This window comes from Mesocricetus auratus, unplaced genomic scaffold, assembly GCF_017639785.1.
Source record: "Mesocricetus auratus isolate SY011 unplaced genomic scaffold, BCM_Maur_2.0 Super-Scaffold_100676, whole genome shotgun sequence".
In the NCBI taxonomy this organism is placed as follows: Eukaryota; Metazoa; Chordata; class Mammalia; order Rodentia; family Cricetidae; genus Mesocricetus; species Mesocricetus auratus.
Window position 1 is genome coordinate 4,899,584 of NW_024429266.1, and position 24,055 is coordinate 4,923,638.

Genomic DNA, 24,055 nt, shown 5'->3' on the forward strand with positions numbered 1-24,055 from the left:
AAAGAGGTCTAGAGCCATGAAGGCCAGGCGCTTATCCCACACGTGGGGATAGAGCCCCCTCCAGAGCTAGTTAGCGGCCCAAATAGAAGAGGTGACTGATGTGGGGGGTGTGGGTCCCCCCACCTCCGTACGCCTACACTAGAGCTTTCCATCTTCACACTCTCGAGGTAAGCTTTCAACTCAAACACAGACGTCCACTTTCAGCAGCAACACAGCAATAGCTTTCTTGTTTCTGCGTAACATCAAGAGTGATCATCTGTCTACGGTCATACCACCCTGGACGCGCCTGATCTCATCTGATCTCAGAAGCTAAGCAGGGTCAGGCCTGGTTAGTACTTGGATGGGAGACTGCCTGGGAATACCTGGTGCTGTAGGCTTTAAAAAAAGAAGGAAGGAAGGAAGGAAGGAAAGAAGGAAGGAAGGAAGGAAAGAAAGAAGGAAGGAAGAAGAGTAACCATCTGAATGTGTACAGGTCAGTTACTGAGGTGGGTGTATCTACCACAACAGAATACCGAGGTGGGAGCCTAACTACCATAACCGAATACCAAGGTTGTTCTACCATAATAGAATTTCTGAGACGGTTTGGATGTCAAATACAATGAGTAGACTTTAAAGCAGTTTATCAAGAATCGAAAATGTCAGCAACCATGTGTTTCTGCCAACTCATTTCAGACTTAAATTCTGCATATCTATCATATGTCTACGACTTACAATTTCAGAACATTCAAAGGCTTATTTAAAAATAAGAGAAGAGTCCCCTGTCCCTAGAATGTTTCTCTAAAGACAAGCTGTCTTTGTATTTTAGTTAGTTATCTCTCAATAATGTGTTTAGCAGTGACTGCCATCTCACTTGAGGAGTTGAGGATTTAGCTTCTAATTATCACCTATGTGCTTACATGTGCTTACCATATCATATGTATGTAGAGTTTCATATATATCATGTGTACAAATTATGTACTTCTTGCAATCACCATCAGTATATATGTATGTATATGTTTGTGAATGTTGTATATGTGTATCTGTGCATATGGGTGTATATATGTGATGTGTGTTTTCATGCATATGTGTGTATGTATGTATATATATGTGTATATGTCTAAGTGTGTATATTTATATTAGTCAGGGTTCTCTAGAGGAACAGAACTGATTGAATATATGTGAGATTTATTAGATTAGCTTATACATGTGTATATGCATGTATGTGTGTAGATATATATGTGTATATGCAAGTATATATCTGTACGTACATGTGTATTAGTCAGGTTTCTCTAGAGGAGTAGAACTGGTAGAATGGATATATACATATACATTATATATCTTTATACATACATAATACATAAACACAACATACACATATACATACATACACACATGTATATATATGATAGATAGATAGATAGATAGATAGATAGATAGATAGATAGATAGATAATTTATTAGAATGGCTTACAGGCTGTAGACCAGCTAATCAACAATGGCTGTTGGAAAGCCCCTGAATCCAGTAGCTATTCAGTTCATGAAGCTGGATGTCTCCGCTAGTCTTTAGTAGACATCACTATTCCAAAGTAGGAGGCTGTAATGCCAGCGAAGGCATAAACTTGCCAGCAAGAGTGAGGGCAAAGAGCAAGCACTTCCTTCTCCCATGGCCTTTATATAGACTGCCACCATGCAGTGAGGCCAGATTTAGGGTGGGTCTTCCACCTCAAAAGGTCTAGATTTAGGGTGGGTCTTCCAACTGCAAATGATTCAATCAAGAAAAATCCCTCACAACTGTGTCCAGCTGCTTAGGTTTTAGTTCATTCCAGATGTAGTCAAGTCAACAACCAAGAATAGCCACCACCATATGTGGTGTGTGTGTGAGTGTGTGTGGGTATATATGGATATGTATATGGGTGTGTGTGTGATGTATGGGTATATATGGATATGTGTGTGTGTGAGAGTGTGTGTGTGTGTGATGTGTGGGTATATATGGATATGTATATGGGTGTGTGTGATGTATGGGTATATATGGATATGTGTGTGTGTGAGAGTGTGTGTGATGTGTGGGTATATATGGATGTGTGTGTGTGTGTGTGTGTGTGTGTGTGTGTGTGTAGGGGCACCTGCATGGCACAGCACTGACGTCAGAGGACTACCTCAGGGGCCAGTCTTTGCCTCCTCTTGGTGAGGAAACATTTATCTTGTGGCTCACCATTACACACACCCGCATATCCAGCCTGTGACCTCCTACAGGCCTCCATCTCTGCCTTCTAACCCCCACACATAAGGTGATATTAGAGACACATGCTACCACATCCAATTTTGTGTGCTTTGGGGGGATTCCAACTTAAGTCCTCATAATTGTGTTACCAACTGAATCATCTCCCAGCCCCACAATCATACTTTCAAATTTCAAAGTTTATTCCATTGTCTCAGAATGTTCTTTTTCAGTAATGTTTTGTTCTTATTTCATGGGTATAATTTAAAAAATATTTGAGTCACCTTTCTCCCTCACAATTTGTGTATCTATTCATGGTCTCTATTTCTTCCAAAGTCCTTTTCCTTGTTTCGTCTTTGTCTTTCCTGTGGCAGATTTTCCCCAAGTATACAGTAATGTTTTCATATTTCCAAACAGGGAACCAAAGGGTTGATGAAGGTTGATGAGTGACACTCGGATGAGGCAGTTTATCCCTGCCATCTCCACACTGGGCTCCTAGCTGTCTGCAGCTGTAGGTCTATGCTCTTGGACTAACTAGAAGAAGGGTTTCCAGTCTCCTCCCCAACTTCTGGAGTCGTGGAGTCTAAACGATGGAGAGAATCTGGGGGTCTCCCCTTTCACTGTGCAGGCTCTCACTGACTGATGGTCCTGCTTTCAAGATGTTACTACTCACTCCATCAATCATGCTCGCAAATCAATCATGCTTGCAACCCAACTCAGAACCCTCTGGTTCACCTCTACAGAGCACAGGGTCAGCTGGAGGGAGGGAAAGGGGGTGTGACCACCCATGCAGCATAGAGCTGCTGGGGAAAAGGGACACCTTGTCAACCATTGTCCCCAGTCCCATGTGCTCCATTCTTTCATGCCCTGGGCCAGCCGTGCTTCTGAAGTTCCAATGACATTGCCTCACAGAGTCGGCTGTTAAACATGTGACAGAGGTGTGCTCATGGAATATGCTGTCTGTGTGCTTGCTGTCAGACATTTGTTTGCTCTCGTAACAGAAAAGACAGGCGTCTACAGGAGGATGACAGCTTAGGGAAGAAGAAGGCTGTCTCCTCCTGTCTCCTGAGTTTGGATCGGCTCTTTCTATCATCCATTCTTTTGATTTTGTATCACTAATGAGTAGAGTGAGCATCTGAGATAATAATAATTTAAAAGCACATAGAGCAGCTGACATTCAACAATAAACCGTAGTGGAGGCCTATAGAGATGGCTCAGTAGGTAAAGTGCTTGCTTTGCAAGTATAAAGACCCAAGTTCAGATCCCCAGAACCCATGTAAACCAGAGGAGGTAGTCAGCCTCTGTAATCCCAGAAGCCCTACAGCAAGATGGGAGTAGAAGCAGAGGAATCTCTAGAGGCTTCTGGGCCAGCTAATCTGGTGAACAACACAAGACCCTGTTTCCAACAAGGTAGGAGATGAAGACCCACACCAGGCATCCTCATCTACTCTGCATACACGCATGCTCACACACATGAACGTGGACACAGGCACACGCGAATGCACACACACACACTACATAAATGAACAGATAATTGAAGACTAAGTCCTAGTGGAATGTATATGGAGTCTGGATCTTCAGGGTGATTCAGGCCCTGTGGGGCACCCATGGTAAGCACAAAACCATGGATTCCAGCCACCAACAACACTACTCCTATGGCATCTGTTTTGCTGGTTTGGGGGCTCTTTGTTTGTTTGTTTTTGTTTTGTTTTGAGACAGGATCTCTCTCTGTAGTCTTGTCTGTCCTAAAACTCACTCTGTAGACCAGGCTGGCCTAAGACTCAGAGATCCACCTGTCTCTGCCTCCTGAGTGCTGGGATTAAAAGCATGTGCTACCACATCTGGCTTGTAAATTATTTCTAAATTGTGTGTGTGTGTGTGTGTGTGTGTGTGTGTGTGAGAGAGAGAGAGAGAGAGAGAGAGAGAGAGAGAGAGAGAGAGAGAGAGAGAGAGAGAGAGAGAGAGAGAGAGACTGCATGGACCTCAGGCTACATGGCCTGTGAGCTTCCGGCAGTCTCTTTTTCTCTGCCTAGCTGTCAGGGATTAGGGATGAGTGCCACCAAACCAGGTTTTCTATATGGGCTTCAGGGACTGGACTCTGGTCAACAAGCTGCATAGGTGATTCATTTACCCACTGAGCCATGTTCCTGATCCAATTCCTTTATCTAAAATGTGGGTTCAACATGAGTTTTCTCTACTGATAATCTCAGCTCATGTCTACCCTGTCCAGATTGTATGCCATTGTTATAGAGTCCATTTTAGAGGTAGAAAACCTCCCCTGAGTTTGCTCAGTTTCTCAGTTAGCGATAATAAGAGCATTGAAATAGTCTGGCAGAAAATTCAAATATTACTGACAAAACACATTTACAGCATGGACCTATTTTCAGTTGAGAGAACTCCCAACTCCCTGCAGGCACATTTACTCACTGAGCCATTTCACTGACCCTGTTTTTGTTTTTCTGTTACGGAATGTCACATGATAGCCCTAGCTATTCTGATACTCACTAGGTAGGTAGCCAAGGCTGGCCTTGAATTTATGACAGTCCTGCTTCAGCTTCCACACCGAGTGACAGCTGTTGCTCTTCAACATAGTAGGGAATGTGTAACAACCTGTCTTCAATTGAGAAAAATTTTTCTAATCCTTCATTAAGAAGAACTCTGCTTGGGTACAACTTCTAAAATGCCACTTTTTAAAAATGTGTATGTGTGTAGGGCTGGAGAGATGGCTCAGACATTAAAGGCTAGACTCAAACCAAAAAATGTGAGTATACATATATATATATATGTATACATACATATATATGCTTATATACACATATATATGCATATACATACAGAGATAAACACATATGCATATACACACATATATATGCAGATACAGACACACACACACACACACACACACACATACACACACACACACTTGCATGCATGCAGTTGCCTGAGGAGGCCCGAAAGGAGCTTAGTGACACTGGAACTGGAGTCCCTGGCAGTTGTGAGCTGTCTGATCAGGATGCTGGGAACTGAGCTCCAGTCCTATGCAAGAGCAATACGTGCTCTTAACTTCTGAGCCATCTCTCCAGCCCCATGTGCCTAACTTGGAACCACTTACTCTGCCATCAAAGAGAGACCTATCGAGTCATAAGCTTTAGAAAAAGAAGAAAGAGTTGTCATATTCCAACAACAAAGTTGATTTTTATTTCAGAAAGCCAACATAGACAAGGACTGCTCCCTGTAGAGCCCCTTAACTGCATTCTTGCACTTTGCAAAACAAAAGATTAATACATTACTGATTAATAGCAGAATAATGACGCAACTCAAAATGTAGCCATCCCAGTATCGAATAATGCAGACATTTGTAGAAAAGCAGACCAGATCATTGAGGAAAATTAGCATATCCTCCAAATGTAGTTATTTGATTGGCTGGCTATCTAGAGCACTTTAGATAACCGTCAATTTTCTATTTTAGACAGGGTAATGATTTCCTACACAAAATGAAAACGGCATGAATGAGAACACAGGAAAACATGTGCCTAGTGCAGGCCTTCATGGTCTCCTCTCCACCATCCACATCCACTGTCTTGGCCATCCTACCTGAGGTCATGGCTTCTACTAGAGGCTAGGGACCTCGCTTTCCAACCACCTTCATGATGACTGTCTCTGGATGGCCAGAGACAGCTATGTTTGTTCAAGGGCAAGCTCTGTTTCACCTCCCTCAGATTCATTCTATTCTCAATGGGTGTCAACTCCAACTTTCTAGGTATTCAGGACAAAATGTGGAGCCAGGCTGGATTCAGCTCTCAATCTTCTGTTGGGCATGCCATCAAAGCACACACAGCCATGGCAGTATCGTTGTCACCTCCTGCCTGGATTGTTGCAGCCATCACAAATGGGAGACTCTGTTCCCACATTTACCCCTTTTACGATATCCATTGCACACTTGCAGCTCTGTGAATTTGTGAGCACCACTTGTAATTCAGGTGCCCGTCAACCTGCAGGCCTTGACCCCTTTGGGGGGTCACATATCCTGCATCTCAGATATTTACATTATGACTCATAATAGCAGCAAAATTACAGTTATGAAGCAACAACGAAATAGTTTTATGGTTGGCCATCACCACACATGAGGAACTGTATTAAAGGGTTGCACCATTAGGAAGGTTGAGAATCACTTCCATAGAGGGTTGGATCTCCTGCAACTAGAATTACAGGCAGTTATGAGTCACCATGTGGGTGTTGGGAACCAAACCTGGGTCCTCTGTGGAGAGGACATGAATCCCTGAATTAATGTGGATTGTTGACATGAACATGGCCATGTCGAGGATACCAAGGCATCAGACTCATGCGAATGGAAGGGCTTTCCCAAGTCGGAGTATGGATGTTGACACAGTTGATCATTAAAACAGAACATGCAGAGTGTCCCAGATAGCTGCATGATTACAGCCCCCCAACCCCAGACTTCCCTATAAAGACCCCCTACCTAAATTAGCTAACCCAATTCCTTGTTCATGCTGTATAAAATAAACACACTGAGACTCTTGCTGCTGGTGTGTTTCCATGCCAGCTTTGTGTTCTGGTGCCTGTCTTAATCTCCTATCAATGCCCAGTCAGGTTTCCAAGACCCAGCTCTCAAGGCCGTGGTGGTCCTCTACAGGAGCAATCAGTGCTCTTAACCACCGAGTCATCTTTCCAGCCCGTATGCAAACCAAAACTCACCTAGAAACCTCTGTGAGTTTGTCCTCTTCTCCCTGTTTCATGCCACGCCACACCAGCCCTCTGAGCTTTCTGCATCCTTCTGCCTCAATATCCTTGGTACCTGGTCAGTACCAGGAAATCACATTGAACAAAGCCCACCCTGGTGTCTTAGTCAGGGTTTCCGTTTCCATGAAGAGATACTATGACCACAGCAACTCTTATAAGGAAAACATTTAGTCCCTTACAGTTCAGAGGTTTAGTCCATTGTCATCATGGCAGGAAGCACGATGGCAGGTAGGCAGACAAGGTGCTGGAGTAGGCGCTGAGAGTCCTTACATCTTGTCCCACAGGAAACAGGAAGTGGTCCGAATCACTGGGCACAGCTTGACCATGTGTGAGACCTCAAAGCCCGCCTCCACAGTGACACACTTCCTCCAACAAGGCTACACCCACTCCAGCAAAGCCACACCTCCTAACAGTGCTTTAGAGGCCATTTTCTTTAAACAACCACACCTGGGGATCCTCTTTAGACCAGTAGAGTCCAAACCTCAATTTGGACTTGATTGGTTTTTCTACTTTTCCTTCGAAACCCTTCCTTTCTCCTTTTATTGTGTATGTATGGGCCTATCCTTGTTATGACAGGCGTGTGGAGGTCAGGGAACAACTTTGAGAGATTGTTTCTCATTTACTGTCCCTTTTCCAAAAGATGTTTTTTTCAGCCGGAGGAGATGGCTCGGTTATTTTGTAGGGGTTCAATTCCAGCACACACCTGGGGACTCACAGGGTACGTAAAGCTTGGACATACAGACTTACATGTAAGGAACACACCAGGACAGTCATTGACATTGCTCTTAGACGGCTTAATAATAATTCAGGAACACCATCATAGCTTTACACTGAAACACTTTGCTGAGTGGCAAATTGAGAATAAACACATTCTTCTGCACAACCACAAATAAAAGACCACATTTAAGGAAGTGGGTATTCATATTAGCAAGTATATAATTCCTGAGCAATTTCCTCAAATTCCCAAGTCTTTTTTTTTCTTTGCATCTAGAGACTGTAACTGTGGACAGTGGAGCATATTCTGTATAAACGCTGTCTTCCTCTCTCTTCTCTTTCTCCTTCTCTTCTTCTCCTCCTTGTCTATAATATCACTGACATATTGTAAGTAGCTGCGCCAATTTCCTCATCACCAAATTAAAGATTGTTTTTGGAAAATGTCTTCTAAGAAATTAGAGTTTCAATGCATTACTTCACGCCTATAAGGAGGCAGCACCATGACATGACTCTAAGGCTGGCCTGCGCAGCCAGACGGACCTATGTGAGTGCGAGTCAACCTGTACAGCTCACGAGCTGTGAGAAACGCCTGGCTGCTCCCTGGCTCTCCTTCACCCCTCACAGAGCGGTTGAGCAAACAGATTGACACGTGTGATGCATAGAGGAGTACCTGGTATGTGGCGGGTACTCTGTGAGTGCTAGCTTTCTTTATGGTTGTAAGCAGCCATTTCCATCGAACGGCTGAGTGAGAGTGGGAGACGCGCCAGGCAGCTTCACACCTCCCCCAAGCGTACAGGCTCTGTGGTAGCTCAGGTTTCTGGTTTGGGGAGCGCAGCGTTTCTGCCTCATCTCTTCTTGATAAATGACAACCACTGGAGGCTCAGAAGGGACAGGAAAGGCAGCTTAGACTCAGAGGTGAGCCACTTTGACCAGACATGCCTGTAGGGTGGGGCAGAGGTACCAACAGCTCCACCCTTGTGGGAGACTATGTGGGGCATTCCCGTCCCTCATTCATGTGCACGTCTCTCTCCTCTCACAGGTCACGAGCGAACACCTTCCTTGTGGGAGACTGTGTGGGGCATTCCCGTCCCTCATTCATGTCTCTCTCCTCTCACAGGTCACAAGCAAACACCTTCCTTGCAGCTGCCCATCACATGCTGTGCAGTTCAGTGGAAGCCAAACCCTCTTTCCAACAAGACCAGGGCAAAGCTGTCGCCTAAAGGACTTGGCTTGAAATATATTCTAGATCAGCTGCGCCCCCCCCTCGCTACGGCACCCCTGGTCTGTCCTGGGTCCACCACAGCTCAGAGTCTGCTTCGGGGTACCTGGGACTGAACCTTTAACTGTGGAAGAGTTTGAGAAGATGGATCATGGCCACACATCTACAAAACTTGGAGCAATACTGCCCACACAGTAGGTTCTTCGTAAGTATTAAGCATGGTTACAGTTGGAGGATGAACCCACAGCTCCAGGGACAAGCCAGGGGTTCCATAGGAGACTCAGACAAACACAAGTGCAGGCACACAAACTCTTGAAAAGTGTTGATGGTGAGGCCTCATCCTCATAATTGCTTCCCATCACATCACTGGCTGGCCCCTTGCCCTTAATTACAAGGGAATGAAGGCTCCGGCTGAGTTGTAATACAAAGAGCCTGGTGCCATGTGCCCCCATGAGACCCACCACAGGCATTCAATTTAGCTAATAAGTATGGCTACTGGGAGACTTGAATGTTCTCTCTCCTGTGGACAGCTTCTTCTTCTTCTTCTTTATTTTTTTTTTAAATAAGTGAAACTCTTTGGTTCATCCTTTCTCTCGGTTTCACAGAGGACTTTTCACGGCGGCTTGTTTGAAGGTGAGCAGCAGGGGTCGTAAGAACTTAATTTTAAGAAATTCAAAGAGCAAGGAACACACTTTGTTCTCTGCCTTTCTTAAGCCTATATTGCCAGCCTTTCATAGTAATTTGTCTTTCATGGATAAAATATACACAAAAATCACTGAGAGGCAAAGGCAGCTGACGTGACCTTGGCCAACCAAGTCCTTCTGTTTTTAATCGGCGTGCACCGAATGTATTATTAAGATTTCTACACGGTGGCATTCCCAGCGAGTAGGTCGGCTCGGAGAGAGAATTTATCGTTTCTTTATTTTTCAGTTCAAAAAAATAAGGGCAAAGAAACTTGCACATGGGATTTTTTTTTTGATTTTCATTTATCGGCCAAAAAGAAAAAAAAAAACTAATGTAGGCAGAATCCCAACACGCTAAGACCAGAACTAAAGTAATAGTGTCTGGGGAACCCGTGAGTGAATTATTGTGATCGTAGGTGCTGAAACATGGATTCTTCCTGGGCCTCTCATCTGACCCCACTGCACACGGGCTTTTGTCCACTTCCCAGCACTTGAGCCAGTAATGATCTCCTCCAGGCTGGACTGAACGCTCTCCCCGCTCCCTCGCCGTCTTTCATCTACTGGCTGTCTTTGTTCGTCGCCACCGCGGTCTTCCTCCTCCTCCATAAGCCCTCTTCTTCTAATTTTGTCTGATCCTTTGGTATTTCTGTTCTTTCCCAGTTCCATATTTTAAAAATAAAAATGAAAACGACAATTAGAGAAGAGAGGCCAAAAAAAGAAGAACCCAACTCAAGCAGTATTATTTTATTGTATTTTTCTTCTAATTTTTCCCCCCAGGTTGGTTTTTGTATGCGGTGAATAGAATTTTTGTGTCTTCCTCTATCCCACCAAGCATTTTCCTTTCATTACTTCATGCATTGATAACCTCTCTAACTTGTCTTAATTTCTGCTTCCGTCCTGGCCATTGCCCATTGTCTTCCACTGTGGGCATTTGATGTTCTGCCCTCTTCCCTCAAAACCATCAAAGAGCCCAAAATTAGAGCCTCGATTCTCTTTCTGTTCATTCAGGTTTCCCTTTTGTTCTAAGAGATGAGTATAGTTTATTATTATTATTATTACGTATGTTTATTTACTGTCTGTGACAGACACGTGCCATGGTGCTCTGGTAGATGTTGGAGGATGATGTGGAGTTGATTCCCTCCTTGTACCACGTGGGTCCCCGTGTCTAACTCACGTCATCCGCTCAGTAGCAAGCACCTTTGCCCTCCAAACCGTTGTCTCTCTGGCCTGAGACGAATGAATATCATCTAAAAGAAACATTGAAAAGCCCTTCCGTGCTCCCACCAACACCATCCGAACCTTAAACAGTCCTGCTTTCCCTGGAAACTAACCTGGCAACGCATATCACAGAGATGCTAATATCTAGAACGTATTCTTTCCTCTAAGCAATTCTCAAGATTTTTCTGGAGTTCCTAGAAAAGCGGCAGCTATGCCCATTCTCTCCTAGATTGGTGGAATATTCACAGCTGTTATTTTTTAAAGGGGGGGCAGGGTATTGCCAGAACTCAAAAAAGTTTGGAAACATTAAATTAAGCAAATCTTCCATAAAAATCTAAAATATCCATCCTAGCACACTGTCTGCGTGGGTGTCGTTTCCCTGTTCTGTGTCTGTGCCAGCGGTACGGCCTGCAACACCCCCCAAATGGGAAATGATTCCTTCAAAAGATCATTATGGCATTGTTTGAACTAGTTTATTTTTTTTAATTCCAAATGTTAGCGGAGGTGTAGAGTCTCACACCTTTAATCCCACACCCAGGAGGCAGAGGCAGGAGGATCTCTGTTTACCATGTTAATTGGCAGTACGGACCTGGGAAAATGGAGCCTAAAACTGAGGCAGACCAAAGTCTCATGCGATAGCCAACTTTATTCGGAGCACCGGACGATTTATACTGTGAGGCTTAAGAAGAGTCACGTGTAAGGTGTTCAATCACAAGGACAAGCCACACGTGGCAAAAACATGGATTTCCCATAAAGGTGCATGACTGGCAACTGAAGTGAAGTCCTCCTGCCTGCTATACCTGGGAGGATCATGAAAACATCTTCCAAGAACAGTTCCATGTTCTGAAGAAACTGAGGTCAGCAAGAGCATGTTCCAACCTATCTCTCTGAGTGAGAGGCCGATCTGGTCTACATCAAAAGTTGTAGGCCAGCGAAGTTTACACAGTGAGACCCTGTCTTAAAAACAAACAAACAAAATCCCAGATGCTTTTCACGTCTATAAAGCTGGGGTTTGGCTGAGCAACTGACAGTATAATAAAAGAGCATGCAACTGGGCGTTGGTGGTGCACGCCTTTAATCCCAGCACTCGGAAGGATCTCTGTGAGTTCGAGACCAGCCTGGTCTACAAGAGCTAGTTCCAGGACAGGCTCCAAAGCTACACAGAAAAGCCTTGTCTCAAAAAAACTAGATAGATAGATAGATAGATAGATAGATAGATAGATAGATAGATAGATAGATAGATAGAAGAGCATGCAGCCATTATAAATAATGATGAGGCCAACACTTACTGACAATGAAAGAAGTTAGTTCCGAGCACTTAAGGGCACTTGCTGTGCTTTCAGAAGTCCTGAAAAGACACTTAAGCAGACAGGTGTGGTGACACACACTATAATCCCAGCACTGGAGAGACTGAGGCAGGAGGATTGTGAGTTGGAGATAGGCATGTTATGTAGTGACACTCAGTGAACAAGTAAATGTTTGAACACACATAGGGAGATAAAAATGCAATAGAAGTTGTGACCCCATTCAACTGCATGTGGTCTCCTGTTTCTTGACCTGCAATAATCTGGTGTGTGTTAAACACCACGGGATGCACACCCGTGTCCATGACTAGCACCCGAAAGAAAATAAGGTATTTAATTCTGAACAGTGGGCACGGGTTTGTTTAGAGACTCAGCTCCCTTTTGCTAAGAGTTCTGGAAAGTGGGAACGACAGGAGGAGGCTGTGAGACAGCTCTGTAGTCAAGAGTGAGTACTGTTCTTACAGAGGACCCACGTCCAGTTCCCGGCACCTGTGGCAGGCTCCTCACACCTGCAGCTCCAGCTCTAGGGGACCCAGTGCCTTTGGCCTTGGCCAGCGCCGCACTCGTGTGTAAAACCCTCATACAGACACACGTGCATGCTCATAATTAAGAATAATAAAAACGTATTTGAAAGGCACTCCAATTTGAAAATGTCTTTGCCTCGGCTTCCCTTGTCTTTACAGTCAGGGTGCTGTTGAGTAGTGCAAGCCCGGGCCTCACATCTCAGAACCAACCAGCCTCCCAGAACCACCCTGCCTCCTCCTCGCCAGTTCTGAGACTGCAGTTGTAGACCGCCATGTCTGGAAAATGGATCAGCTTATGTAGTGACGAATGTAAGTGAAACACTGAATCCATTTCCCCATGGTTTTCCTTTTCCAGCAGACTAGCCAGCACCGGGCCTTTTCCTTACTTTTGTTTCTTTTTCTTGGGGGCCACATAGCATTTTTATTTTTCATGTATTTCTATTAGCATGTACTGATTATGCTTCATAATAGTTTTTCGTATGACATTTTCATACATGTACATTGTGTACTATGAGTCTATTCAACACTGAGACAGACAGACACACACTCACACACACACACACAGGCACCATTTTTAAATGCCAAGGCTAGGAGAAAAGGGGTCCTTCTGAAACATGTTCCATCACAAGCAGAAACCGTGTGCGTTTGATCAAGTACCCCAAAAGTTGTTGCTAAACAGTGAAAGATTTAAAGTAAGTGAAATGGGCCTAATTTTTTCCCCTGGAGCTAAAGCAATTTACTGTTGTTGCAGTCAATTTAAATAACAACAGTTTAATCTGAAATACTTTAATCAGCTTCCTTTCTACATTTACCCAACTTGCCACTCAAGTTTTGTTAAGTTCGCACAAGTCTCTACTACTATGTATGTAACATTTTTCCTTAGAGTCCTGTTTAAACTCAGGAAACTCTGAAGTCTGGTTTGAGGGGCTGGGAGCACACATTGACCATGCTGCTCTGGTTTCAAACACCCCCATGGGTTTTGAACCCATGAGGCTCCTGGGTTCGAACCCTAGGTTCCCATCACCGATCATGCTGCTCTGGTTTGAAATGCACTCAAGAGACTCCTGGGTTTGAACACTCGGTCCTCTTCTGCTGGCACTGCTTTGGGAGGCTGAAGACCCTTCAGAGGTGTGGTCTAGGGGTGACAGGAAGCAGGTTTGAGCACCTGTGACTCAGCACTGGCTACTCTCCACAATCTCTGACGTTGCCTAAGGCTTTTGTTGCCACAGCCCAGAATGCCTCCCCGGCCCGCCATACTTCCCCCCAAAACAAACTTTCTTTCTTCCTCAGAGCAACTGCCTAAGAAACTTCTCCATGCTTGTCCCTGTCTCTACAAGTGCTCTTCTAGGGTGAGTCTCTCTTTCCTGAGGCCCAGGGTGTTAATAACTGTGTTTATGATCTTTCCCCAAAGAAGATGGCAGAGCAGTGGATAGATCTGAGAAACCACAGCGTGTCCACGAGTGTGTATTGATGGCTGAGTTTCTTCTTTCTAGGTTAGAAATAGGACTCCAGTATGCTGGAAAGTCGCCTGCTTCTGTGATAGCCAGTGTTTTTGTTTATAATCCCCAAGCGGCTGAATGCCATCTGTGTTGTATTATCCGTTCCTTCAAGTAGTGTTTATTGAGCATCTACATTCTGTCTGGCACTGCCTGGGGCTATGGCAGCGATCAAAACTGACGCCCTGAGGGCCTGAGGCTGAACATCTAGTGTTTTTTTTTTTATAGCATTCTAATTATATGTTTCCTCTTCTAGACTCTAAACTCCTGGAGAACAAGGTCTGGCTCTAACTTAGTTTCCAGTCCCCCACAGCCTCCAAAGGAGGCATTTGGCACCGATAAATCAGGAGATGGTTGAGGCCACACAACTTGTCGTGTTTGTCTTTTACATGGCCTCTTCGCTGTTCCACCCCTTGACTCTAAAAGCTTGCTCTGAACTCTCCTTTGTTTTTCCCACTTTGTTGATTTTTCTCCTTTTGGTTTTCAATTTTTCTGAGTTTAATGCATAACATGTTGAAGAAACAGTGGTGATGTGGAACAGAAAAGTAGCAACCGATTCAAGAAACGCAAAAGAAGTTTGCAAAAGAAGTTTCATCTGATGCTTTCGAAGCACTCTGCTTTAGAAATACAAGGGAAGAAATGCTTCACTTTTTATTTTTTTAGATTTTTTAAATGTCTTACTGCATTTCAATGTGTGTGTGTGTGTGGCTGTATATGTGTGTGTGAGAGTGTATATGTGTGTGAGAGTGTATATGTGAGTGTGTGTGTATATGTGTGTATGTATATGTATGACTGTGTGAGTGCATATGTGTGGAAGTACATGTGTAAGTGTTATGTGTGTATACGTGTGTGAGTGTATACGTGTGACTGTGTATGAGTGTGAGTGTGTATATGTGTCAGTGTATGTGTGTGACTGTGTATGAGTGTGTGAGTGAGTGTGTATATGTGTGACTGTGTGAGTGCATATGTTTGAATATATATGTGCCAGTGTGTGTATGTGATACATGGTTTCATCACAGCATGGATGTGGACGTCACAGTTGCTCTCTCTCATTCTACTGAGCGGGTCCCCGGGATGGAACTTAGTCCATCCGGCTTGTCGGCAGGCACTTTCTGAGCATCTGTCCTGAGAGTTCAGAAATTTTGTCTTTGTAATTTGTGAGTACTTACTTTGCAAAAAGATTCAAATAATCGTTTAGGTCTAAGCTGCCTTTAGCATACCTCACAAGCTCATGTGTTAACAAGCAAACGAGAAATGCTCTTTCCCAGCTTAGGAAGAGAAATGCTCTTTCCCCAGCTAGGGAAAAGCCTTATGTGTTTACTTTTATCTTAAAGTCTGCTAAGTAACAAGTGTTTAAGGCCATCGCCCCTTAGCCTTTCTTAGGTATAAAGAGCTAAGCCAAAGCCTGGCTTCCTAAGCATCTCACAGTACCCCATCAAGACAACACCTGAGCATCTGCTCTGGGAAGGTTGGTGACATTCTGCCATGCCCAGTCTCTGTGGATTCTTCGACTCACAGCAATGAATACTTTCATTCCTGTTTTTTCTTCCCTCCTACGAAGGAAATAGTGAACAGTTGTCCTGAGGTTCCGTGTGAAGACTGAACCTGGAGGCAGAGAGCTGGACTTGTCGGGCTCGCAGCTGCCTCTCCGTGGGGCTGTCTGCCCTCACATGGAATCAACAGGGATTTCCCAGAGGGCTGAGGAGGTCATGGCCTTTGGGAACAAAGTCAAGTTCTGATCCAGCCCCCTCCTGCGGCCACTAGATGACACTGCCGCCTCAAAAATGACAAAGTGGTTCCCGGCTCAAAGCAGAGACTGTCACAGAGCTTGGAACTTTGCTGCATTTTGTGCAGTGTTGCTGCTATTATTATTATTGTTATTGTTATTAAATGAAAAAGAAAGTAGTGAGATTTCCAAGAGAGAAAAAAATAAAATTAAAGCCCATGAAACCAACTGTGTTGGCAGCAAAGCCTTAGCTTGGATCTGTGTGACCTTTTTGTTCAATATTGAGTATCTGTTCAAAAGAACTACAGTGCCTGAATCGTGTTAGGCCCATAGGAGAGCTAAGAACAGCTGATTGGCTATTCAGGAATCAGACAGTTGGGGGCTGGCAAGATGGCTAGGTGCTAAAAGCACTTGCTGCCAAGCCTTACAACCCCAGTTTGATCCCCAGGAGAGAAATACACTCCCCAGCATTGTCTTCTGCCCTCCACACATGCCTACACACGCACACACACGCGCGCGCGCGCACACACACACACACACACACACACAGAGTGAGAGAGAGAGAGAGAGAGAGAGAGACCCAAGAGAGAGAAGAAAGAAATTTAAGAAGCAAAAGAAAAAAAGAGCCAGATAGTCATGTCTGCACTATTGCTGAGGCTTTCATCCCCTCCCCAGTATGAACAGTCCTTGTCCTTTCTGGGGCAGCCATGCCTGACACAAACGCTGTGGAGCAGCTGGGCTCAGGTGTCATATTGTGAATTATGCATGAGGGAACTCGACTCTCACTGCAGTTGAGCTCTGGGAAGAAGAGAGGCCAGGAGAAGCCATCAAGACTTGGGCCAAGCCAGACATACAGAATGGAGGAAGGGTTAAAAAAAAAAAAGGGCCAAGTGGCAGAAGGTAGGCTTAAAAAATATGGACTAATTAAGCTATAAGAGATAGCTGGGGACAAGCCAAAACTAAAGGCCAAGCTTTCATAATTAATAAGAAGTCTCTGCACCATTATTTGTGAGCTGGTGGTCCCCAAAGAAAATCAAACCACGGGAGGGATGTTACCAACTGATCCTCAAAATAGATAAGGTTTTGGATTTTTGGTGTTTTGGGACGGGGTTTCTCTGTGCAGCCCTGGCTGATCTGGAACTCACAATGTAGACCAGGCTGGCCTCAAACTCACAGGGATCCACTGGTTTCCTCTCCCGAGGGTTGAGATTTAATGTCTGTCTGCCAGATGAGGGCAGGCACCCACAGAGGTCAGAAGCAGCCGTGGTGGCCCGGGAGCTGGAATCACAGCAGTCGTGAGCAGCCTGAGGTGGGTGCTGGGAACTGAACTCAGTTCCTGTGGGAGAGCAGCAAGCTCTCTTAACTATTGAGCCTTCTTTCTAGAGAGCAGAGCCCTGTGCCGATGAGAGACAAGAAGGGTGACCTGTCTGTGTCAACACTGTACTGAGGCAGGAACCTAAGGTCAATGTGGGTGACAGCGGTAACCAAGACATGTGGGATGGGGAGAGACCGGAGAGGTGAAGTTTGTAAAGAGAAGCCTTTTCCTTGAGAGAAGCCTTCCCGCCAGCCTGGTTCTAGAGCCACATCAGTCCCAAATAAACACATAGGAGGCTGTATTAATTATGAAGCTGTTGGCCTTGCTTGTTTCTTACTGGCTAGCTCTGGCTTAAGTGATTACCCCATAATTGTTAATCTAAGTATGTCTCTTACTGGAGAATAGTTCTGGGTTTCCTACCCCACGGTATTACATCTTGACTCTCTGTGTTTCTCCTTCCCAGAGTCCTCCTGGACTCCTAGTCCCACCTATCTAGATTCCTATTGGCCAGCAGTGCTTTATTGACACAGGACTTCCTCAACAGAAGTTCATCCATAAATTGGGTGTGTAAGAAACTATGCAGGGGCTGGAGAGATGACTTAGTGGTTAAGAGCACTGGCTGCTCTTCCAGAGGTTCCAAGTTCAATTCCCAGCAACCACATGGTGGCTCACAACTATCCATAATGAGATGTGGTCCCTTCTTCTGACCTGCAGGCAGACATGTACACATAATAAATAAATAAATCTTTAAAAAAGGAAACTGTGAAAGTTCTTCTGATGAGTGGTACAAATGTCATCTCAGCCAGTCTTTAAAATTCCACCCACATTTGGGTGGCTCCGTGATCAAAAGGAGTGTTTGGTAGCATCCATGGGCCATGCCTTTTCCTCAGCCCTAGCAATGCTCTGGAGGGTCTTAGTGTGTTCTGGGAGCTGTAGCAAAACACCGCGGTGATGGTGAGCAGTTCTGGAGGCCAAAGTATACATGTTTCTCTTATTGGCTAATGAATGAAACACTGTGGCCAATGAGGCAGGAAGATAGGCAGGACTAGGAGACAAGGAGAATTCTGGGAAAGATAGGCAGGAGCCGACCAGAGTAACCATGCAGCTGCCGAGGAGGACAGGATGTACCTGGCATTCTCCGTGGCAGCAGTACGTAGGTGGGACAAGAGAATCTCCAGCTGCAAGACATCCAAGAGTAAAGTTCAGGTAGGTCCCCTTCCTCAGAAACAGTGCTTCCTTCCTGTGCCAGGACACAGCAGAAGGGTCAGGTAACCTCTCCCCGTCTTCCTACAATGGGCACGAAACCACCCTCAGGTTCCAATTCCTTCCCAAAGACCACACTTCTTGCTAGGATTTCAACCGTGCAAACTGGGGACAGAGGAAACATTTGCAAACCATGGCATGAACCCATTGGATGTCTAGGAAGTCACTTTCCTGATTCCTGCGGAAACACTTGAAGATTGGTGCCCCTTCTGTTACTTAGGGAATTCTGGAGTCTACGTGAGACGAGGGTGTGGAAGATCTCTGCCTTGAGCCACCCAAGCTGACAGAGTTGCAGCTGTGCCCCCCCCCACTCCTCCAGACCCACCCGGAAGGAGACCACAGTTCATGGACTCTGGGTTTCCTTCCTTGTTCCTACCTCAACATGACTTTTTAATGATGGAGATCTGAACCTTGATGTTTCCGTAGTCCCACAATGTAGGCTACGGAAGCTCAAGACTCTTTACACTCTTATTCTGCAATCTTGTTTCTTCTGCAAGGCAAGGCTGCCGAACTAGAGGTAAGAGATGAGGAGGGTGCGGAGTTGGAATGTATGGTCCCCGGCTAGCGTCTCTAGCCCGTCATACTATCGAGAAGGCTATTGCGCTATTCTAGACACAAAGCTGTCAAGAGCCAACCTCTTTCCTGTGGAATCAACACAGGGTTGACGGTGGGAAGTGGAGTTGGGGCTTGGGTGGAGCAAACGTCTGCTCTCCTCTAATGCAGTTTCCATGGCTTCTGCTTCCCCTTGTCCTTTCCCATCGCCCGTCCTAACTCACCAGCTCCTGCCAAGGAGAAGATCTTCAAATCTATCCTTCCTCCCGTTGTGAATACCAGCATCCCCCCACACACACACCTGCCTACATCATTGTCTATTAAATCATGAAAGCTGCCTTTCTGAACCAAAAATCTGATCCTGCCAACCCACGTTCTTCCATGGTACCACAATGCCCACACAGCACTGAGCGTTGCCTAGACACAGCATGCCATGCTCTACCCTGCCACCTTTATGGCTTGGCCTCGGGCTGGGGCTCTGGCTCATTGGGAAACATCGTGGTGAAGGACATGGACTCATTGCTAAGTACACTGGCTTTGATTAGACAAGTAATTTTAAAACTCGGGCCTTGTACGTGTCAAATAGACACAATACCCCTGGGTTACATCCCCGGCCTTGAACAAAGAATTTTAACTCTACAACATGCCAATAGAAGGATTAAAGGAGAATCTTTGAAATTTTGTGTTGCAGAGTGGGGTTTTGCCTGTGAGAGTGTGTATGTGTGGTTGTGTGTGTGTGTGAGAGAGAGAGAGAGAGAGAGAGAGAGAGAGAGAGAGAGAGAGAGTGTATGTGTGTGCAACATCAACTTGAAGTTGTGTTAATCATCTGTAACTTTTTTTTAAACCTAGACTGGGTTTTGGTGATGATAATGACACTCACAGTATCATTACCCAAGGAATTTGATAAACATTGCATTAACTGAGATTAGTTTCAGGGGAGTTGGGTGGCACCCCGCAACCCTTCCCCTGCCTGCCTCAGTGTACACAAGTTCTGTTTTCTTCAACCAAGACTCACAATCCATGAAGATGTACCTGTCCTACCTCTCCCTCCCTCACGCACAGCTTGCCTGAATCTCGCACCCAAGTCAAGCCTGTGTGTGTGTGTGTGTGTGTGTGTGTGTACCACGGGCCAGAAGAGCACTGAAACTAGAGATGGCTGTGTGTGTGTGTGTGTGTGTGTGTGAGTGTGTGTGCGCACTGCAGGCCAGAAGAGCACTGAAACTAGAGATGGCTGTGAGCCACCTTATGGGTGCCTGGGATGCAATCCTGTCCTCTGCATGAGCAGCCACTGTTCTTGACCACTGAGCCAACTCTCCAGTCCCCTAAAATGAGAATATTTCACACAGGTGCCTAGCACACAGTCAGAGCTCTGTAAATGTGTGTTATTATCCCTGCATGTCCAATGCTCTCCTACCTACAAAAATTGCAGCCAGTAGTTTATTTATTTATTTATTTATTTATTTATTTATTTATTTATTTATTTATTTAGGTTTTTTGAGACAGGGTTTCTCTGTGCATCTTTGTAGGGCAGGCTGGCCGGGAACTCACAGAGATCTGCCTGCCTCTGCCTCCCAAGTGCTGGGACTGCCTGACTGTGCCACCACTGCCTGACTGCCAGTGTCTTTTTCAACCCTCTTCACTCTATCAGTCTTCTGGTTCTTGCTGGGAGTTTTCCACGGAACTTTGTATCTATTGCTTTCCTGTGGTTGCTGTGACAACTGGCCACATGGTCCTGCAGTCCAGACATCTGGACATAGCACGCCTGAACTAAACTCAGGATGTCACGGTCCGTGCTCCCTGGAGGGACTCTGAGGGAAGACAGGCTTCTTTGCCGACAGACTCCACTGGAGTACCACGTCAAGTCAGTCCGTGTCCTATAGCATGTGCTGCCTAGTCTTTTGGCCTCCACAGAGCCTCGCCTTCTGCCTTGATGTAAAGGGGCCTTAGGATGGAATTGAGAGTCGGGTGACTCATCGACTCTGGTCCTCAACGCACTTGTAAGTCTCCCTATTAACCATACAAGGCAATGTTTACGTGCTCTTGGTATGAGGCCCTAATAATAGTATCGTTACCCAGGTCCTTCAGAACTGAACCTTCCTACAACCGTGCGAGCACCCGATTAGACCGCCACCGCTGTCTGTGGCTGTAGCGGCCGGAATGCGCCAGATCTCCTCTGCACATGCGCAACAGAGAAAGTCCTTATAGAGGAACAACAGTCTGCCCCGGCCTGGCCCATGTTCCCTTCTGGTCCCTCTCTGCCAGGGCTCTATTTCCAGACCCAGAGCCGTCTCTTCCACGTGTTAATCTGCAACTGGAAGGATGCTTTACAAATGGATTAGATGATCTTCTAGGCTTGAGCAGTTAAGCAAAGGGGACCTTCATCCTGGGCCCTGTCTGCTTCTCAGTGCTAGCTAGGCGGAGAGGCTCCAAACCTCCTTCCAACACCGCTTTTCCCAAATCATGGGACCAACGGGACAGGAGACGGTAGACAGGCCCTGGCAGCCATGCAGCTCCCTTCACGGAATGTGAGACCGTTGAGTGGCAGGGCGACAGGCATGGAGGGTGCTGCCATCGGTCTGGCTGGGAGCCTTGGCCATTTATTTTAAGCCCGGTTTTTATCATAACCGAGCCTCCTAGTTTTATGGCTATTGCTTCACTGCCTGTTTCCCCGTCTCGAGTCACTCAAGTTCATACGGGTTTTTCTGAAACGAAGCTGCTTGTCTTCCAGCGTCCTCCTGTGACAGCCACCTCTGGCCCGAGATGCCCTGGATTCACTGCCCAGTGCCCCCTGAAACCCGGTGTGGTACCACACACCTGTAATGCTGCCACCAGGGAGACAGAGGCAGGAGGATCCAAAGTTCAAGGTCATTCGCCAGCACATAGGGAGGTCAAGGCCAGCCTGACTCAAAGCAAAACATGGAGAAAGGGTGTGTGTGGGGTGTGTGTGTGTGTGTGTGTGTGTGTTTGTGTGTGAATTACTCAATCATTCTGCACAGTGAGTTCTTGAAACAGTCAATTGTGTACTGTTTTACAAACATGATGTTTGTTTACATCCATGCAAATCTTCTCTTCTTTGTACTGGTAAGACACCCTCCCACCACCCACGCCCCCAAGCCCAAACCAGAAGGCTAACACGCAAAACAAATGGCAGTCCAGAAACACATTGAAGATCCGCGTAAGATGGCTATGCTCAGAAGATTCCAAGGTTTGAGAAACTGCTTAGGCATCCAGAACTGCCAGCTAAAGGAACCTCCTTTCTTCATAAATCCCTCAGCCTCTGGTACTTTGTTACGGTAGCCCAGGACAGGCTAAGACACCAGGGACAAACGTCTTTTCTGAGCAGTGAGAACCCCCTGGCAGGTGGCAGGCTATGTCAAAGGAGTGTTGCTGTAGTCACATACCTGTCACTCAGTGTTGTTCATTACGAGTGAGTGGTATATGAAAAAAGTTTCTCAAATCTCACACCTGTTTTAGGGTACGTAAGGTGTGTTTAATAAATACATTGGCTCTATAGTTGGACCATTATACCCAGTAACTAAGAGTAATTATTACTGGGCTCAAATATGTGGGATTCGATGGTCCAGGGCAATACTTTGCCCAAGTTTATAGTTCAATGACGCCCACAGTCAGTTCATGCTTACTAAGTGGGCCTGCAATATGGTTCAGCGTATAAAGGCCACCAAACCTGACAGGCAACCCCAGTTTGAATCCCAGGCCCCAGGTAGTGGAAGGCAAGAACCTATTCCTGCAAGCTGCCCTCTGACCTCCGCTCATAGGCATAGCCTATATGCCATAGATGCATGCTTACACATAAACTCCTGCATAGAAAAAAGAAATTGTAAACTGGGCGTTGGTGGCCCACGCCTTTAATCCCCACACTCCAGGGGCAGAGGCAGGCGGATTTCTGTGAGTTCAAGGCCAGCCTGGTCTACCGAGAGAGTTCCAGGACAGCCTCCAAAACAATACAGAGAAACCCTGTCTCAGAAAAAAAAATTGTAATGTAGTAATAAAATACAAATTTGGACAAGAGAACCCACATCCATGCTGCCACAAATTCCGGATTTTCTTTTTCTTTTTTTTTCTTTTTTTTCCTTTTTTTTTGGTTTTTCGAGACACGGTTTCTCTGTGTAGCTTTGGAGGCTGTCCTGGAACTAGCTCTGTAGACCAGGCTGGTCTCAAACTCACAGAGATCCGCCTGCCTCTGCCTCCTGAGTGCTGGGATTAAAGGCGTGCACCACCAATGCCCGGCTCAAATTCCGGATTTTATGGTTTAACCCGGTGAACAAAAGCTTGGGAGAGAACGCAGCTTGCATTGAACCTCTACAAAGTTGATTAACTGTTGTGCAGAGGTTGGACTGTTGCGGTCTGAAGCTTAATGACCAGTTTTTCTCTGGCTGTCTGGGACAGCCACTCCTCGCCTACCCTGTGTCTAACCTAACATCTTTGTAACAGGTAAAGCCTCGGGGACATTAATCAGATCGTTAACTCACCAACCCAAATGCTAAGAATGCAGTCAGACTGCGTCTGAGCTAGGCCTACACTGAGGTCGCCTCTCTTCCTGTAGCCAGCCTACCTGATGGTCCCCCGGACGGACGTATATTTTATGACCTCCTTTGCTGTGTTATTACCGTCATTTTATCAAACTGTTACAACCTCGGAACATGGAATTTGGGGGTAACCCAAACCTGGCCATGGCCCCTCATATCCAGAATGAACTCTCTCTAGTGCCCCGGGAGGTGAGAGATCTGTGGTTTTTGCACGCACAGCTCAACCCTGCAAACCACGTTCATTGACTCCCTGCTGAAGCAGCCTGGGTCTTACGTGAGGACACCGTCTGCCGCCACAGCAGGTGCGGTGGGCCCGGTCTGCTTCGGACTCGTGTCTTTCCCACGGAGCAGTCGCGTGGCTTCAGCCTGGTGGGTGCATGCGGATCCCCTGCGGCAGGCGCGCGCCCGGCGCACCCACGCTCAGCCCTCCCGCCCGTGGCTCCGGGGCGCGGCCAGGGCCCAGCGCCCGCCCAGAGCGAGCCGAGCGCCCAAGTTCCTTGAAGGCGGGCGGCGGCCGCAGAGCCGTCCTTCCTCCT

The 24,055-nt window shown here is 46.1% G+C and overlaps 2 long non-coding RNA genes and 1 other non-coding gene across 5 annotated transcripts; 2 read left to right on the forward strand and 1 right to left on the reverse strand.

Moving 5' to 3' along the window:
- The first annotated feature begins 258 nt into the window (after nt 1-258).
- Nucleotides 259-377, forward strand: LOC121137286. The gene has a single exon (XR_005874548.1). It is a non-coding gene; the product is annotated as a 5S ribosomal RNA (ribosomal RNA).
- A 4,995-nt stretch (nt 378-5,372) lies between these two features.
- LOC110343318 lies at nt 5,373-24,052 on the reverse strand. 2 transcript variants are annotated; one of them, XR_002385566.2, is made up of 4 exons: nt 23,794-24,052; nt 18,286-18,397; nt 12,082-12,151; nt 5,373-10,821 (listed from the first exon to the last, which is right to left on the reverse strand). It is a non-coding gene; the product is annotated as an uncharacterized LOC110343318 (long non-coding RNA). The 2 variants fall into 2 exon arrangements; XR_002385565.2 differs by lacking the exon at nt 23,794-24,052 and having other exon boundaries at nt 18,286-20,463.
- On the forward strand, nt 8,986-15,785 carry LOC110343317. 2 transcript variants are annotated; one of them, XR_005873840.1, is made up of 3 exons: nt 8,986-9,096; nt 12,780-12,929; nt 15,678-15,785. It is a non-coding gene; the product is annotated as an uncharacterized LOC110343317 (long non-coding RNA). The 2 variants fall into 2 exon arrangements; XR_002385564.2 differs by lacking the exon at nt 8,986-9,096 and adding an exon at nt 9,407-9,524.
- Nucleotides 24,053-24,055: the final 3 nt, after the last annotated feature.